Genomic DNA, 11,072 nt, shown 5'->3' with positions numbered 1-11,072 from the left:
TCCCCCAACTGTCCCACACAGACTCATTCCTCTTGGCTTGATGTGTGTTGATCAAAGCTTAGGAACTAACCGGAGACCCATTCCCTGCCCTTCCACAAACACGTTCAAGCTAAACCAAGGGACATGGTGACACCTCACTGTTGGGCTCTCAGATCATCAAAGGTCTCGAACATCACTCAGGGTGGGGCAGAGGCTCTGGAGAAATGCAGGCATACTGGGGCCTGCCCTGCCCACTGGCCTTGTCTTGCCCTGACTTTTCAGGCGGGGTGAGGGTGGGGGGTTGTGTTAAAGCTTTTAAACTTTGATCCAGCAGTTCTACTTCTAAGAACTTATCCTCAACAGTCAACATCAGATATCCACAAATGTGTAACTCTAAGAATATTCATCAGGTCTTTATAATAGAACTGGAAATAGCCTGAAAGAAAAACAACGACAAGGAACTGGTTGAATAAATGATGGTACAGCCCCAGGATGTTTGGAAAAGTGGTTCCCAAAATGGGGTCCGAGGACCCTCCAAGGTCACTGAAACCCTTTCTGGGATCCACATGGTCCAAAATGTTCACAGTAATGCTCAGACATTACTTAGCTTTTTCATGGTCTGTATCTTTGCAGCAATGGTGCAAAAACAAAAGTGGAAAAACACTGCTGGTGAACTGGCACAGATCAGCACTGGCACCAAAGTGGACTAATAATCATTTTAGTCTTTATTGCCAAGCACTTGCAGAAGAAAAGAAATCCAACAGTTTCCCTCAGAATGTCTTGGATAAAGCAGTAGAAAGAATTAATTTTATTAATCTTGGACACATTTTTAAATAGTCTATGTGAGCACATGGGAAGTATGCATGGAGTACTTCTGCTATGTAACAAGTAGGATGGCTGCCCTGAGGAAAAGCATTTGTTGTGATTGCATTGTGGGCTAAAGGTCCTACTTTCGTCACCCAACGTCATTTTCACTTGAAATGGCAAGGCTACGTTAACACTTTCGTGGGCCCTAGAACTTGTACCTTTGTGAGCCCTTTCCTCTATAACATGACATAAAAATTACATTTTGTGACTGCATTGGTATAAAGACAAATATATTAATTTAATTAAATTATTTTATTTGATCTAAAAGGGTTACCAGACAGGGAGCCTTGCGGTGAGCAGGCCTGCCTAGGGCCAGCTGGTGGTGTGTGTGTTGTTGACTTAGTGTAGGAAATATTTCACAACATGTGACTATGTGGGAACGTTTATTAAAGCTGAGGACAGTGAAACAAGGGAGGGCTTAGCACAGAAGCAGCAGCAGGAGAGCCTAGGCTGGGCTGCCTTCGCTCCCTGGGAAGTCAGAGGAAAGGGGGCCTTGGAGACAGGTTCAGGGGGTTAGTCTGGGACAAGCTGTCACTGCCTACTGCTCCCCTAGTCCCAGTCTCCTGGGGTCCCTTAGAGTTTAGGCGATGTGTGCCTGTGGGGGAGGCAAGGTGGGCGGGGAAGGCAGGGTGTGCTTCCCCAGAGGGAAGAACAGGCACTGGGTCCTTTGTCTGGAGGGTTTTTCTCTCTCTCTTGTGGGTGGAAATCTTAAGGGAGGTCTCAGGGGAGTGTTTTGGCAGAATATTCATGTTTTCTAGGTGTGCTCTTTCAGGGTCGTGGTCGCTACTTATTGGTCAATGTTAGGGCAGGGGGTAATTACTCATTGCAGCTGGTTCTGGTGTCATCCATCTGGTTTTGCTGCTTTTCTAGGCCTGGAGCTGAAATGCAATGTAGGCCTAGATGTTAACTTTAGGGAGTGACCTTCTGTGTCTGCTGTAAATTGCTCTGCCGGTTTGTTCAGCTCTGTCTCAATTTCCCCATTCTACTTGCCAAGGAATTTTCCTAGCTTCTCACTAGCCTGCCTTACTACCAGTGCAGGTTTTTTTGTTTGTTGTGTTTTTGTTTTTTAATGGAGGATGGGGCCCATGAAGGCAAATATACCTAAGGCCCACGGGTGGTGAGGGGTAGGAGTTGGGGATGGGAGGGTGGAGCCTTCTGGAGAAGGGCCTCTGCATTGAACAGCTCCTAGAGAGTTCTATGAGAATGGCACGCTGAGGAGGGGCATGAGGGGGTGGGCAGGGCATCAAGATCAGCTCTTGGGGGAGTGTGGACTCTAACCCAAGCACAGTGATGCATGGCTGAGTGGGGGGTAGGTGGGGGGTGGAGGGGGATGCTGGGTGCAGAGGAAGCCAGGCCCCTGGAAAGGCTCTCTTCAGTTCTGAACCATGAGAGGGCAGGACCCAGATGAACCTGGGTTTGAATCCTAGCACCAGCCTGCCCTCTCTGTGATGTCAGGTATATTTCTTGGTTTTCCAAATCTGTAGTGTCTTCATCTGTAAAGTGAGGATAGAAATGTGTCAGAAATCGCCTGCCTGCCGAGGCTGTTGAGAGGGAGGAATGATGGGATGTATGTGACCCGGTACATGGTGAGTGTACAATAAGATGGAGAGCAAAACCAGCCTTTTGAACATTACCTACTTCTAAGTCACCATCAGAAACCAGTGCTGGGGAGGAGGTGAGTGAGCTCCTTCGTGGCCCCCCGGGGTTGCAGACGGACATTTATTGGACAATCATCCTTTGTGCCTGGCCTTGGCCATTACTGAGGACCTGGGAAAGAGGCCTCAGGTCTGTCCACCACCAAGGCACCAGAAGGCTGCAGGCATCTTCCCCTCTCCATACAGGCCTGGCCTGACAACACACCTAGAGTGTTGCTCTCCCTGGGAAGGAGCCTGGCGCACAGTAGGTGCTCAGCAAGTATCAGTTGAGTGAATAAATCAAGTCTAGCATCCTCCTGACTTGCTGTGGCCCACAGAAACTTCACCTGGCGGCTGGCCCCCGCAGAACTGAGGGGCCTGCTCAAGGACCCAAGGAAGGACATAGCAATAAGGCAGTGGTCTCTGCACCTTCCTCTGACATTCTTCTGCAACTTCCCTGGGGGTGGGGGGAGGTCCTCGCACATCCTTAATGCTTTACTTTGGGACATAAAGAATCATCATTTCCCCAGTTTCATCTCCTATAACTCCCCTTCACTCATTCCATTCCAACAACCCCACACTCACTATTCCTTTCTTAAAAATCAAAATATTACTGACATAACACTGTAAGCGTAAGGTGTACAACGTGTTGACTTGACACGGTTACGTATTGCAATATGTTTATCATTTTCCCTTTTAGTTAACACTGCCATCATGTCACATAATTAACACTTATTTTTTTTGTGGTGAGAACACACTATTCCTATGCCCCAGGACCTTTGCACTTGCTGTTGTTCCGCATGCTTGGAACACTCCTCCCCCAGATATCCGCATGGCTTGCTCCCTTAATTCCTTCAGGTCTTTGCTTAAATGTCACCTTGTCAGGGAGGTCTTCTCTAACATTTGAAACTCCATCTCACTTCACACTCCCTATCCTCCATCCCTGCCTTGTTTTTCTCCACAGCATTTATAGCATCTCCCACGTCATCTCTTTTGCTGATTGTGTTTCTTTCCCCCCTAGACTGCAACCTCCAGGAGGCAGGGAAGGGTGCCTGTTCTGTTCACTGCTTTATCTTAATCACCCACATTGGTGCGTGGCCCAAAGGACGACTTCCGTACCTAATTGAACCAGGAATGCACGAGTGGCATGGATTGGACACTGCTTCGCGAAGTCCAGTGCCAAGCACCCTGGTGACGGGAAGAGGTCAGCGCCCCGGCGCTAGAAGTCAGCCCGAGGGCCGGAGGGATTTGGTGGGAGGGGCGGTACCGTAAGCAGCACATCAGCCCTGCTGGGTGTGTCTGTTATTTAAATTTGGTCTACAACCAGGTGCTCAGGTGGCTTCCCCTCCACACTCGGGCAGGTGGAGTAGGGGTAGGGCCCTCCTTACCCAGGATAGGGCACTACGGCCTTCGGGAGAGAAACCCAATAGAAATTCACAGGGGGCCCTCCTCTTTCTGCTTGTCTGCCGTTTTAAAACAGTGCGCAGTGCTAAAGACCCACTGTTTACATTAGTGAACCCCAACTGGGCTCAATTGTGAACGTTCGCTCACGGGAAGAAGTAGCTAATGGCTCCCGTGTGCAAAGGAGGTCCAAACTTCTGGGGGTCGTGATGAAGCAGGATAGTTGGTCAAAGGACATAACATTCGGGGGGCTTTTATCTAAAGGCAGCGGCGGGGAGGAGGGGCTCTGAGGGGCGCGGGAAGGGAAAAGTGGGAACAGCAATTGCGCCTCCTTCTCTGGGTGAATGCGAAGGATTCCAGAGACGAGGCAGCGAAAGTCCCATGCTGAGGGCCGGGAACACAGTAGGCGCTCAATAAGTGCCACGGGCGACGCACGGGCTGGGACGTGCGCTGGAGAAGCGCTTCTGCCAGGGCATCTCTGCTCGGTGGACCTGCGCCCGGCGTCCAGCCTCGGCGCGCGGTGCCTGAGGGCAGGGGGCCGGACGCCAGGCCCTCGGTGCCGAGCGAGAGAGACGGCGCGCGCGGGGCGTCGGGGCTGAGGTCAAGGCCGGGGCGGCGCGGGCGGGGTGGCCGGACGCGCGCGGACGGGATGGGATGTGACGAGCGGCGCGCTGTGCATTGTGGGAATCCTGGGGCCGCCGCGACTGGTTCCAGTTCACTCGGCAGCGGAGCCGGGCGGAGGGGGCGAGCGCGGGGTGTGCGGGCGGGAAGCGAGGGGGCGGGCGGGCCAGCCAGTGCGGAGCGCGGAGAGAAAAAGGCGCGAGCGGCCCAGAGGGCACGGACCGAACACCTTGCTGCCGCCGCCGCCGAGCCGCCCGTAAGTGCCGCGCGGAGCCCTCGCCGCGCGCCCGGTCCCGGCTGCCCGGTCCGCTCGCGCTCTTCCGGCCGCGGGTGCCTGGGAGCGGCCCGGCCTCGCGCGCACCGGGTGGCGCCGGTCCGGCTCGAGCCACCGGGCCCGCGACGGAGCCTCGCGCGCACGGCGCCTTCCCGGGCCGTGCCGGGGCTGCGCGGGATTCCCTTTGGTTTTGTTCAGAAAGCAAACCCGGAAGCCAACTCCTCACCACCGAGTCCTTCTGCCCGCGCGCGGGCGCTTTTGTGCGGAGGAGACAGTGGGGCCCCTTTCCCAGCGACCCTCCCCTGGGCTGGCGGGCAGACGGCTCGGCCTGAGGCGGGGGAGGCCCTGCGGCGCCGGCTGGCCGGCCGGGGCCTGGGCGCCCAGGGCCGGTGGTGCGCGGAGTTGGACGCGGTGAGGCCCCGCCGGCCCGCGAGTTGCCGGCCGCAGCACAATAAGTCGGGCCGAGACCCGGGTAGCCGCGGTGTAGGCAGGCGCCGGGCTCTCTCTGCTGGGAGGACACGCGCGGGACTGGAGCCGGGCTGGGCAGGGAGAGGGGTGCCCAGAGACTGGCCTGAAGAGGGGCCACGGAACCCCCGCTGTTCTTGCCGGGGCACCGGGCCTTTTGTTTGCGCTCGGTTGGGAGTTTTAAAGGTAACTCCGGAAGGCTGCAGACTCCCCTGGCGGAGGAGGCCCGGAGGGAAGAGACGCGCGGGGGGTGGGGTGGGGTTCGGGGTGAGCTCTAAGGATGCTGCTGCCGGGTCACCTGACAACAGGTGTGTGGCTGGCGCGCCCCACCTCCACTCCTGCAGCGGCCACAGATCGCTCCAGGATCTTGTGAATAGATTGATTGCCTGGAAGGTTCTTTTAGACAAGATGTTAGGGGAGACATTCCCGAGTTTGAAAGTGAAAAGGCTTTCTGTAGAACCAGCTGAGGCAAACCCTGAATTCAGTAATTACAAGGACCGTGAAGTCCCTGTAAGATTTTAATGATTTGATGAACAGCCAATAAGAATAGGCAATTAGAGGGCACCCCTGCTAGCTTCTCTTTTTCCTCCACCTTTGTGGTTTGAGGTTTTACCGTTAAAGGGGGGAGCGGGGCCGTGCTTTGTTCCGGGGCTCTCTGCTCCAGGGCCCCGGGGGAATTCTGAACAGCTTTAAGTTTGCGTGGGAGGCTCCAATTCTAAGGTAGGTGGGATCCAGCTACTGCAAGCCACCTTGAGAGGACTCTGTCGCCAGAGGAGTTGTTAGCTCCGAAATGGACACCTTATGCTGCAACTGGAATCAATACCCCTGTACACAACTAACCAAAGTCGGGCAGTGGCATCTCAATCTTGCACAAGAGACTATTTTATATATATATAATCTGTAAACCTATTTTTTCTTTAAACAAGCACCATCAAGACTTTAAATTTTCCCTCAAAACAAGTTTTAGTAGAGTGGGAAATCTCTCCAATCTGTCATTTTTTTAACCTGTCCCCATTGTATAGTGATAAAGGTATTAAAAAGGACAGAAAGCAGTTTGAGGCAGGGCCTTCAAAATGAGGAAGGGATAGTTCACATTTTATTAAACTTCGAGGGTTGTCTAGAACAGCGGTCGCCAGCCGGTGGTCTGCGGACCACGGGTGGTCCATGAGGCCCGAAAGATTGGCGACCGCTGGTCTAGAACATCACTTGCACAACGGTAAGTCACTGGCTTGGTCTATAGCAAATGGCCAGGGAGTGGTGCATCGTAATCTGCCACTTCTGGTCCTGGAGATGGCAGAACTTGGGGAGGGCCCTCATTCCTTTCCCAGAGAGAGGCTTGAAATACGTGTATCTTGTGCCACGCCAGCACGGCCAGGTTCGGTGAGCTGAGAGGCAGCGGTGAAGGATTAAGAAAAGACACAAGAGAAGAAAGCTGGGCCTGGGTGGGACGCTGCCCTCTCTCATAGAGAGGCAGTGCCAGGGCCTGTAAGCTGAGTCTTTATTTTATAGCCAGATTCCACGAGGCAAAGTAAGGGCGTGGTTACAACTTCTCGTTCTCGTGGGTTTCAAATCTACTCAATTACATGCACCTGATCAAGCTTTGTTTACTTGCTGCACCTCCCGCAGCTTATATCACTTAGCCACGTGGGACCACAGGTTCGGACCATAACCTGTCCAAACACTGTAGCCACTCTCCACAGCCTCTAATATTGCGGAGCTAATGCTGCCCCAAGTCATTTAAAGGATATTTATTTAAATAGAAGAACACACTGAAAACCTAAAAATCTGTATGTGGTGGTCATCCGAATTGCAGCAGCCTCTAGTTCTTGTTTGGGCATGCCTTTGGATTTGTGTTGGGTTTTTCAGAGCTCCATTCTTGGCACATGGGCTGGGAAGGGGCAGGGGTAGTGGGGTGTATACTGGTCCTATGGGTTCTCCTCACTTTCTGTAGCTTTAGAAGTACATTGGGCCTCACCTCAGCTCTTATGAGTGAGCCTGAGTGGGTTAGCTCTTCATACCAAAGAGTTGTATAGGTTGTTTGCTTGGATTAAACCTGCCAGGTCGGTGTCCTTCAATAAATATTTCCTGGGAATTAACTCTGGGTCAGGCACTGAGGACAGTACCATGATCAAGAAACCCCAGTCCTTTTCCTTGGGAAGCTGACATGTTGAAAAGACACGCAAGCGGCTGTTGTGAGGTCAGTGCAGGAGGCCACAATTCCACAGTGGCCCCCAGGACGGTAACCTAACCGGAGCAAGCATTTACCAGGCACCACAGAAAGGCCAAGTAACAATTGGCTGGGCAAAGGAGGGCAGGTCGGGATAAGTGTTTGAGGCCTGGGAATCACCTGTGCAGAATCTTAGAATAATGAGAAAAAAGGTCATGTGGGGGAGCTGCCCGAGGTTCAGGATGGCTGGATCCAGGAGGAGAGTCCGGTGAAGCTAGAGGGCCAGAAGGGCCAAATCACAGAGAATCCTGATCAGAAATATGCTGAGGGATTAGACTTTATCCTAACAGCAGTGGCTCTCAGCAGGAGAGAGATGTGGTCAGAAGTTCTTTATTATTATTGGGAACTCTTCCTCTCTTCAACAAAATTGAATGGTTTCTAGATGCCAAATCTGACCAGGGCTCTGCCCTGTTGAAGTTCACCTTTTAACTTGACCTTTGATAGTCTTCCATTGGAGTGGTCATCTTAGTTTGACGTAGCCTTTAAAAGGGAGAGGAGATGTGAAGCAAAGTTTGGTGGTAAAGGAGGCAGACAGTGCCTTGCTAATTGAAATACAGGAAATACAGGATGAGGCATAAGTAGGTTTACAGTTGTGAATATGCAAAAGTTTATTATTAATTGTATTTGCCATAAAAACAACTGTAAACCTACTTTTGCCACACCCTGTATAGTGGTGATTCTTTTTTTTTTAAAAAAAATGTATTTTTATTGATTTCAGAGAGGAAGGGAGAGGGAGAGAGATGGAAACATCAGTGATGAGAGAGAATCATTGATCAGCTGCCTCCTGCATGCTCCCTGCTGGGGACCAAGCCCGCAACCTGGGAATGTGCCCTGACCAGAATCGAACCGGGGACCCTTCTTCAGTCTACAGGCCGACACTATCCACTGAGCCAAACCGGCTAGGGCAGGTAGTGATTGTTTTCGTGCAGCTGGGGAAGCAGACCATGAGGAGGAGATAGTTGGGCTCCTTGTGCGTGGAGTTGGACTTGGTGAGGGTTTGTAGAGGTGAAATCTTAATCCCAGACTAGTTTCCTGCAAACTGTTTCCTGCTTAAGGTGAATAACACTTGTGTTTGGGTTTGTTTTTCCCCCACCACTAAAACTCTAACATGTGAGGGAGATACGTCTGCTGGAGCAAAATGTGCAGTTTAGGATTTATTTACTATCTTATTTATTCTTTACTCCCTGTTTGCAGTTCCTTGGTTCCCCCAGGGTAGACTAAATTCTTTAATCATCTTTATTATGTAGTGTTTTATGAATGGAGAGAGATGTTCTTTCTGATTGGCTAGAGTACAAGAGCAGGTCCCTGTTCTGAACCAATCAGAGCATAGCTAGTGAACCCCAGCCCTGTGAATGATGCTTGTGTAGTATATCCACAGGCCTCTGGGGACATGACAGCAGCAACATTGTTAACCATTTGATATGATAGGAGTAAACGGAAGAGAATGCTGTAAATAGGATTAATGTCCTATGCTTCAGAATTGAGTATCTCAGGTTCACCTTTGTGATTGGAGTTGATGGGAAGGTGATAAATGCATGTGGACACATGGGCATTTCTCCAGCTGCATGGAAAGGATGGGGCAATCTTTCCTCAGCCACAGTGACTTGAGCACTGATAGCTCGGATTCCTTTATCCTCAGGTGCTAAAGATAGGGATGTCTGACTAGCAACTCCCCAGCAGTTATAATATTCATTCAGGATCAATATGCATGAATTCATTGCTCAGATAATAAAAGACTTCACAACTGACCATTTCAGTGGTTTTGTGAGTTACCTATTTATTTAAGAATTTTTTTTCTGCTGTGTCTTTAACGGAGGTCAGTCTCTTATAGATGTGAGGAAGGTAAGTATTATCCTCTAATCTGTGTTAATGAGCTGGTCCAGTGGTAAGAAGAGAGGTCATTGGAGCCATAGAATTGTCAGGGAGTTGGAAGGCTTCTGCATGGCTCCCACCTCAGGTATCAGGGCAATTGTGTTCCTTTCCTGGGAATTCCCAAAGTAACTCCACAAGATCCCTGGATTTCCAGAGCCTTGGCTCCCACAGGGATTAGCCAGGTATGTGTACATGACTGGTCCTAGTGAAGGTCCCCAAGTGGTGTCCCACTTCCATATCTTTGAGTCCTGTGACCTTTGGAAATACTACTCTCATCTTTGCCAAGAGACTCTCCTCCACAGTAAATGCCAACTAATCAGCAAACATCCAGCCAGCATTTGAGAGCCTCCCAGGTATCAGGCAGAGATATAGTGGTGGGCAGAGCTGACAAAAGATAAGGAAATAGGCAGTGATGAGACAGGGTAATAAGTGTTGAGGGTGAGGTAGTTGGTTTTAGAATCCTATATAATAAAAGGGTAATATGCAAATCGACCATAACGGTGGAACTATGGGTCGCTATGACGTGCACTGACCTTCAGGGAAGACACTCAATGCAGGAGCTGCCCCCTGGTGGTCAGTCCACTCCCACAGGGGGAGCTCTGCTCAGCCAGAAGCCCTGAGCCAGGCTCACAGCTGGTGAGCACAGCAGTGATAGCAGGAGCCTCTCCCACCTCCACAGCAGCGCTAAGGATGTCTGACTGACGGCTTAGGCCTGCTCCAGAGCAGGCCTAAGCCGTCAGTCAGACATCCCCAGAGGACTCCTGGACTGCGAGAGGGCGCAGGCTGGTCTGAACTCCCCCCCCCTCCCCAACCTGAGTGCACAAATTTTGTGCACCGGGCCTCTAGTGTTTATATAAATTGGATCTAGAGGGGCAATTAAGTTGGAAGGAAGGCCTGGGACTATATTTGCAGAGCACTTTATAAAAGACTGAGAAAGCAATTGAACATATTAAAGAATGGTGGCAGGCTTAGGGACATTATAAGGGATTTTTAGCTGGTTTCAGGGGCTACAGCAGGAATGTCCACTGAGAAAACTGGGAGCAACCCAGCCTGGTGGAACCCTGGTTGCTAGGAATAGGGAAGGAGGTAAGCAGGGCCTTGTGTGCAAGGCTGGAGCTGGGTATGGGCTCCCCCAAAGTGGACTGTGATTGGGGGATAAGGCAGGAATGCAGAAGAGAAAGATCGTTGATAGGTGCATCAGCAGACAAAGTTTGGGGACCACTAAGTAGGATAGTCCTAGGCAGAAGGCTGGAGAGAACGTTCCAGCCTGAGCATGTACCAAATACTGTAGGTGGGAATGAAGGTGGTTTGCTATGCAGTGAGAAGCCTGTTAGGGTGTCTTGTTGGGGAGGAGTAGAGTGGAGTGGTGTGGTGTGGTAGGTAGGATGGCCCTTTCCCCTCCTCACCTCTGTGTCCCTTCCAATAGTAGAGGGCTTGGGGTTTTCATGTCCATCTTACTCATGGATCCTCACAGCCAGGCTTCTAATTAGTCTGTGCTATGAGGAAAGATCATGTTGACCAGAGACTTGCATCTCCCTCAAGCCTGGCTCTCTATATAGCCCCTCTCCAACAGTGTGTCTCTGAGTAAACTTTGGGTTTCTGCAAGCAAGGTTCCTGTCTGTTGTGATTAATTTATAGTTAGAGGAGCTGCAGCGATAAATACCACAGAGATCCCTTCAGGAGCAACCGCAGAAGCTTCATTTCCTAACCTGATAACAGTAACAAAGGTAGC

General features: G+C 51.2%; 1 protein-coding gene across 8 annotated transcripts in view; it reads left to right on the top strand.

Moving 5' to 3' along the window:
• The first annotated feature begins 4,309 nt into the window (after positions 1 to 4,309).
• Positions 4,310 to 11,072, top strand: part of MACROH2A1 (macroH2A.1 histone) — a 74,930-nt gene continuing 68,167 nt past the window's right edge. For 4 of the 8 annotated variants that reach the window (XM_081092642.1, XM_081092643.1, XM_081092645.1 and 1 more), the window contains exon 1: positions 4,599 to 4,758. The gene's annotated coding sequence lies outside the window, so the exon portion shown is untranslated. Of the gene's footprint in view, positions 4,482 to 4,561; positions 4,759 to 11,072 lie in introns of those variants that run through there. The other 4 variants (XM_081092646.1, XM_081092650.1, XM_081092641.1 and 1 more) reach the window with 4 other exon arrangements.

Source organism: Myotis nattereri, assembly GCF_964212035.1.
Source record: "Myotis nattereri genome assembly, chromosome: 5".
In the NCBI taxonomy this organism is placed as follows: domain Eukaryota; kingdom Metazoa; phylum Chordata; class Mammalia; order Chiroptera; family Vespertilionidae; genus Myotis; species Myotis nattereri.
This window is presented reverse-complemented; position numbering and strand designations above follow the sequence as displayed.